We start from the raw sequence: 6,558 nt of genomic DNA on the forward strand, positions 1-6,558 counted from the left end.
AGAGTATAATAATTTTTTTTCTTTTTCTTTTTTTTTTTTTGAGACACAGTCTTACTCTGTCCCCCAGGATGGAGTGCAGTGGTGCGATCACGGCTCATTGCAGCCTCGACCTCCTGGGCTCAAGGGATCCTCCTGCCTAGCTACTCCCAAGTAGCTAGGACTACACCTGCTGTTTTTTATATACCTTTAATATAAATAGTTGGCCAGGCACGGTGGCTCACGCCTGTAATCCCAGCACTTTGGGAGACTGAGGCTGGTGAATCACACGGTCAGGAGTTAAATATCAGCCTGGTCAACATAGGAAAACCCTGTCTCTACTAAAAATACAAAAATTAGCTGAGTATGGTGGCGTGCACCTATAGTCTCCAAAAAAGTATTTTTTCTGATTTTAAAAACAATGCATTTGATGTGAATAAATTCAAACATTCTAATAGTCTATCATGTAGGAAGGAGAGGTCTCCCATGGTCTCACCCCAACCATCCATCTTCCTATCTATCTGGCAAATATGCATTGAGAATTCTTCCTATGCTGGGCTCTGGGCTAACCTGAGGATTCAACCGAGGAAACAAACAGGCACAGAAGCTGTTCTCAAGGAGCCAACAGTATACTAAGAGTGAAAGGTATTAATCAAAGAATCTCACAAGGCAATATAAAATTGTATGATGTACTAAAGTGCTTTGTGGAAAATGTGCAATTTGCACTGAGATGCTACCATGGGAGACGAAAGGGATGTGTTTGTGTGTGACATGTCTGAGCACGCCTCCCTAAACTGATGCTACCAAGAGAGGGACCACTGGCAAAAGCATGATGCATATTCATCCTGTTTGATTTTTCTGCAATGTACACACTAAGGTTTGTTCTTTTCCGATAACAGAATCATGCTTATTAATTTGTCTAACACTCACCTGTTTTGCCTAACAAATTACCCAAGGCAACTTTCCAAGGCCAAATAGCACAGTAGGTAAGATCCTGGCCTCTGGATTCAGATGAGCCTGGGTTCAAATCCTGACTCTGCCTTTCACTAGCTGTGTGATCCTGGACAAGGTCCCTAACTCTGTCTGCCTTAGTTTCTTCGTCTGCAAATAGGAATGACAAGTCTCTACCCCTTTCAAAGTGTTATAAAAAGATTAAAAAGAGATGATAAATGTAAAATTCTCAGCACTCAGCATATGCTAGATGCTATTTTAATGGTTGTGTGGTATTTGCTTAGCAGCATCCCTGCTGTGTACCCAGTGAATGCCAGTGGCGTCACCCCCACTTGTGACAACAAAAAATGTCTCCAGACATTAAAAATGTCCTAGGGGGTGGTGTGGAGTGAGGCAAAAATTATCCTTGGTTAAGAACCACTGCTTTAAGTGTACACATTTTAAATATATATATAGACTGGATATGGTGGCTTATGCCTATAATCCCAGCATTTTTGGAGATCAAGGCAGGAGAATCGCTTGAGGCCAGGAGTTGGAGACCTGCCTGGGCAACATAGTGAGACCCTCATCTGCAAAAAATAAAAATACAAATTAGCCAGGTATTATAGTGCACGCCTGTGGTCCCAGCTACTTGTGAGGCTGAGTTGGGAGGACTGCTTGAGCTCAAGAGGTCAAGGCTGCAGTGAGCTGTGATTGTGCCATTGCACTCCAGTCTGGGTGACAGAGCAAGACCCTGTCTCTAAATACATACATACATACATACATACACACATATCTATAATATAAAACATGTAATGTGGCTGGGTGTGGTAATCCCAGCACTTTGGGGAGCCAAGGCAGACAGATCACCTGTGGTCAGGAGTTTGAGACCAGCCTGGTCGACATGGTGAAAACCCATCTCTACTAAAAAAAAAAATAAAAATAAAAATAAACAAATTAAGGCCGGGCGCAGTGGCTCATGCCTGTAATCCCAGGATTTTGGGAGGCCGAGGCGGGCGGATCACGAGGTCAGGAGATCAAGACCATCCTGGCTTACACGGTGAAACCCCATCTCTACTAAAAATACAAAAAATTAGCTGGGCGTGGTGGTGGGCGCCTGTAGTCCCAGCTACTGGGGAGGCTGAGGCAGGAGAATGGCGTGAACCCGAGAGGCGGAGCTTGCAGTGAGCCGAGATAGCACCACCGCACTACAGCCTGGGTGACAGAGCAAGACTCCATCTCAAAAAAAAAAAAAAAACAAATTAGCCAGGCATAGCGGTGCACGCCTGTACTCCCAGCTACTCAGAAGGCCGAGGCAGGAGAATCGCTTCAGCCCGGGAGGCGGAGATTGCAGTGAACCCAGGTCGTGCCCTGCACTCTGGCATGGGCAACAGAGCAAGACTGTCTCAAAAAAAGACAAGCAAACCATGTAATGTGTTATATATTTAAATATAACAAGGTGTTATTTATTAAATATAAACAAATATGTTTATGCTGAAGGCATTAAAATACGCTGTTTTGGCATTTTGACTACTTCTATTTACATACATATATTTTATTTTATTATTTAAGATGAAGTCTTGCTGTGTTGCCCAGGCTGGAGTGCAGTGGCACCATCTCGGCTCACCATAACCTCTGCCTCCCGGGTTCAAGCGATTCTCCTGCCTCAGCCTCCCGAGTAGCTGGGATTACAGGCATGTGCCACCACGCCCAGCTAATTTTGTATTTTAGTAGAGATGGGGTTTCCCCATGTTGGTCAGGCTGGTCTTGAACTCCCAACCTCAGGTGATCCACCCACCTTGGCCTCCCAAAGTGCTGGGATTTACAGGCATGAGCCACCACGCCTGGCATCCATTGTTGCATTTGAAGGGGATAGAGCTAGAGAAAAATGATGCTTCTGGTGTGTGCATGGTTGTATATTTATGTGTAGATGCAAAGAAAACAAGGAATGTGATTTCTTCTAGGGGAGTGGAACTATGGGTGAAGTTTGCTCTCCTTTTTCTTTTTCCCTTATTAACCCTTTTCTAATTTTTCTGCAGTGAACATGTAATTCGCTTGATAGCACAGTCAGTTCTGTAAGATGACACACGCATTCCTAAAAATCACTGTGCAAAGAACATCGCACAATAAAAACCACAGGGCTTATGGAAAAATAGGGGTGGTGGCCTACACTCAAAAACCTCATCAGTGATGCATTTTTTAAAAGACAGGAACTTAATAAAAATCATGGCCAGGCACAGTGGGTGGCTCACACCTGTAATCCCAGCACCTTGGGAGGCCAAGGCGAACAAATTGTTTGAACTCAGGAGTCGGAGACCAGCCTGGGCAACATGGTGAAACCCCGTCTCCACCAAAAATCCAAATGTGTGACTGTGATCCCAGCTACTTGGGAGGCTAAGGGGTGAGGACTACTTGAGTGTGGGAGGTAGAGGCTGCAGTGAGCCATGATTGCACCACTGCATGTCAGCCTGGGAGACAGAACAAGACCGTGTCTCAAAATACACACACACACAGTAAACATTTTAGCACAGTTGTAAACATACTAAATTCTTTGAAAGTATATAAATGCTAAAATTAATGGCACTTTACTTTTAAAAAGTCCTCAGGTTTGCTTGTGGAAATATGATTCTAAAAAAATTGCATCCTGTGGGCCATTGTGAAGCTATGGAAGATTATCTGAAATGAGACAGGCCAGGTATAGATGAGTGTGGCTCCTAACACGTGGTGAGAGAAGTCCCTGGAGATGAATAGGTGTGTGCATTTTGTGTATACCTATGTGATTCTGTTTACCTGGGTGCAGTTTCAGTATTCAGCTAGAGTTTCCTGCAAATGAACTTGCACATAAGCAAATGTAAAATGTTTATTATGTTCATAGATGCTATTGCTCCCTAATATATCAATCAATTGGAACAAATTTGTGTTTTCACAATAAAGGTTACAGCAGAACTGACTACTAGAGCGGGGGGAGGGCAGGAGCATCTCAAGGTATTGAAGTACAAATACTTCTGGATTATAATTTTAGTTTTCTGCTTTTCTGAACAGTTATATTCAGGTTTTACAGGAAAATAGTACATGGGTTACACAGGTTTAAAAGTGATAATAGGAAACATGTCTGGAGCTTCTATTATGTGCTTTTTACATGCACGATCTTAATTAATCCCCCCCGGAACCTTTGAGGTAAGATCTACACTGAGGGACCTAAGGCTCAGAGAGGTTAGGTGGCCTGCCCAAGGTCACGCAGCTGTGAAGCGCCAGGGCCAAAACTCAAACCCAAGTCTTCCCTGAGCCGAGGTTATGCCCGCATTCATTATTCTCTATTGTATTTCAGTTGGACATATTAGTAGTGATTTTAAGTAGCAAGCTATAAGGACAGCATGAAGGACAGAGGAGGGAGGACCCAGGAAGCTGGACTTGAATGGGGCCATGTTGCCAGGAACAACAGGTAACATGAGGCCATCATGATGATCCTCAAGGACGTGTCTGGTCCTACGCACGGACTCTCAGATGCTGGATCAGCAAATCCTATCAACATCAAGCCTTGCAGACCTTGGCTAAGCATGATGGCTCACTCCTATAATCCCTGCACTTTGGGAGGCCAAAGCAGGCAGACCACTTGAGATCAGGTGTTCGAGACCAGCCTGGCCAACATGGTGAAACCCAGTCAACTAAAAATACAAAAATTAGCCAGGTGTGGTGTCATGCACCTGTAATCCCAGCTACTCGTGAGGCTGAGACACGAGAGTTGCTTGAATCCGGGAGGCAGAGGTTGCAGTGAGCCGAGATCATGCCACTGCACTCCAGCCTGGGTGACAGAGCAAGACTCTGCCTCCAAAAAAAAAAAAAAGTCTTGCAGACCAGAAAGGGCAGGTGGCAGCCCTCTTCCCTGTTCAGAGCAGTGCTTTACTTCCACCGGGCTTATATAGGAGGCCACTGTTGAATACATGTCTTGGTTCATTTGGTTTGTGAGATACACCAAGCCTCTGAATCATCTCAGAGGCAGTTTGGCATAGCGTGAAGAATGTGGGCTACGCACAAGCCTGGGTTTCAACTCCAGCTTCACCCCTTGCTAGCTGTGTGACTTTGGGCAAGTAACTTCACCTCTCTGTTTCCTCATCTATAAAATGGGTGATAATAATAAAGTGGTTGTGAGGATTCCACAGGCTAATCTGAATAAAGGACTTAGAAGAGTACTGGGCCACAGTGATCTCCCACTACATGTAAATGAGTGTAATAATTATGGTCACCCAGGGTTGTCCAACATAGCTCATAAATAAAATTTTGATCAGAAATAAAAGTTAGTACTGGGTGCAGTGGCTCATGCCTGTAATTCCAGCATTTTAGGAGGCTGAGGTGGGTGAATCATCTGAGGTCAGGAGTTCGAAACCAGCCTGGCCAATATGGTAAAACCCCGTCTCTACTAAAAATACAAAAATTAGCCATGTGTGGTGGTGGGCACCTGTAATCCCAGCTACTCGAGAGGCTGAGGCAGGAGAATTGCCTCTATCTGGGAGGCAGAGGTTGCAGTGAGCCGAGATCATGCCACTGCACTCCACCCTGGATGACAAAGTGAGACCCTGTCTCAAAAAAAAAAAGAAAGAAGGAAAGAAAGAAAACTTGGCGAAGTAGAATGGCATTATTTCTCAGCTGTTGTTACATAGACGCAGAAAATAAGTCCAGTTCGTGATCTTCAAATTTTTAAAATGATGTACCCCAGCAGTTATTGAATGTTTAGCCCTCTCTCCAATAGAGAAATGACTATTTATTTATAAACCCTATGCATTTAGAATTCTACAACTCCAAACACTGCAATAGCTCCCATTTCACACACAGTAAGAGCCAAAGTCCTTATGATAGCTGTAAGAACCCACCCTGGAGGAACCAGCTTCCTCTGACTTCCCCTACTTCCTCTACCCCACTCAATAATTTTCCCAGCTTCCTCTACTCTCCTCAATATTCATTCTGCTTCAACCAGCTCTGGTCTCCCTGCCTCTTTCCCCATATCAGTCCTTTGCCCGTCCCTCTGGCTCTTCCCTCTGCCTGGAAGCCTCATCTCCTGGAGTTCTGCAGACCTCACTCCTTCACTTTCTTTGAGTCTGCACAACTGTCACCTCCTCAATGAGGCCATCCCCTGACCGCCTATGTAAAATTGCCACTACCTCCCTCCACTTCCACATCCCTTTCCTCATTTTTCTTTTTTACTGTGATAATTTACTGTATCGGCCGGATGTGGTGGCTTACGTCTGTAATCCCAGTATTTTGGGAGGCCGAGGCGGGTGGATCACTTGAGGTCAGGAGTTTGAGACTAGCCTGGCCAACATGGCGAAACTCCATCTCTACCAAAAATACAAAAATTAGCTCGGTGTGGTGGCATGCACCTGTAGTCCCAGCTACTTCGGAGGTTAAGGCAGGAGAACTACTCGCGCCGGGAGGCGGAGGTTGCAGTGAGCCAAGATCATGCCACTGCACGATCTGCCTGGGTGACAGAGTGAGACTCTGTCTCAAAAAAAAAAAAAAAAAAAAAAAGAAAAGAAAAAATGAAAAGACATAACTTATTGTTTCTAATAACTTACTCTTTCTAATACACTATGTAATTGTTTTAGCTTATTCAGCCTGCTATAACAAATTACCATAGATTGGGTGGCTTTATTTATT

Source organism: Colobus angolensis, unplaced genomic scaffold, assembly GCF_000951035.1.
Source record: "Colobus angolensis palliatus isolate OR3802 unplaced genomic scaffold, Cang.pa_1.0 Scaffold319, whole genome shotgun sequence".
In the NCBI taxonomy this organism is placed as follows: domain Eukaryota; kingdom Metazoa; phylum Chordata; class Mammalia; order Primates; family Cercopithecidae; genus Colobus; species Colobus angolensis.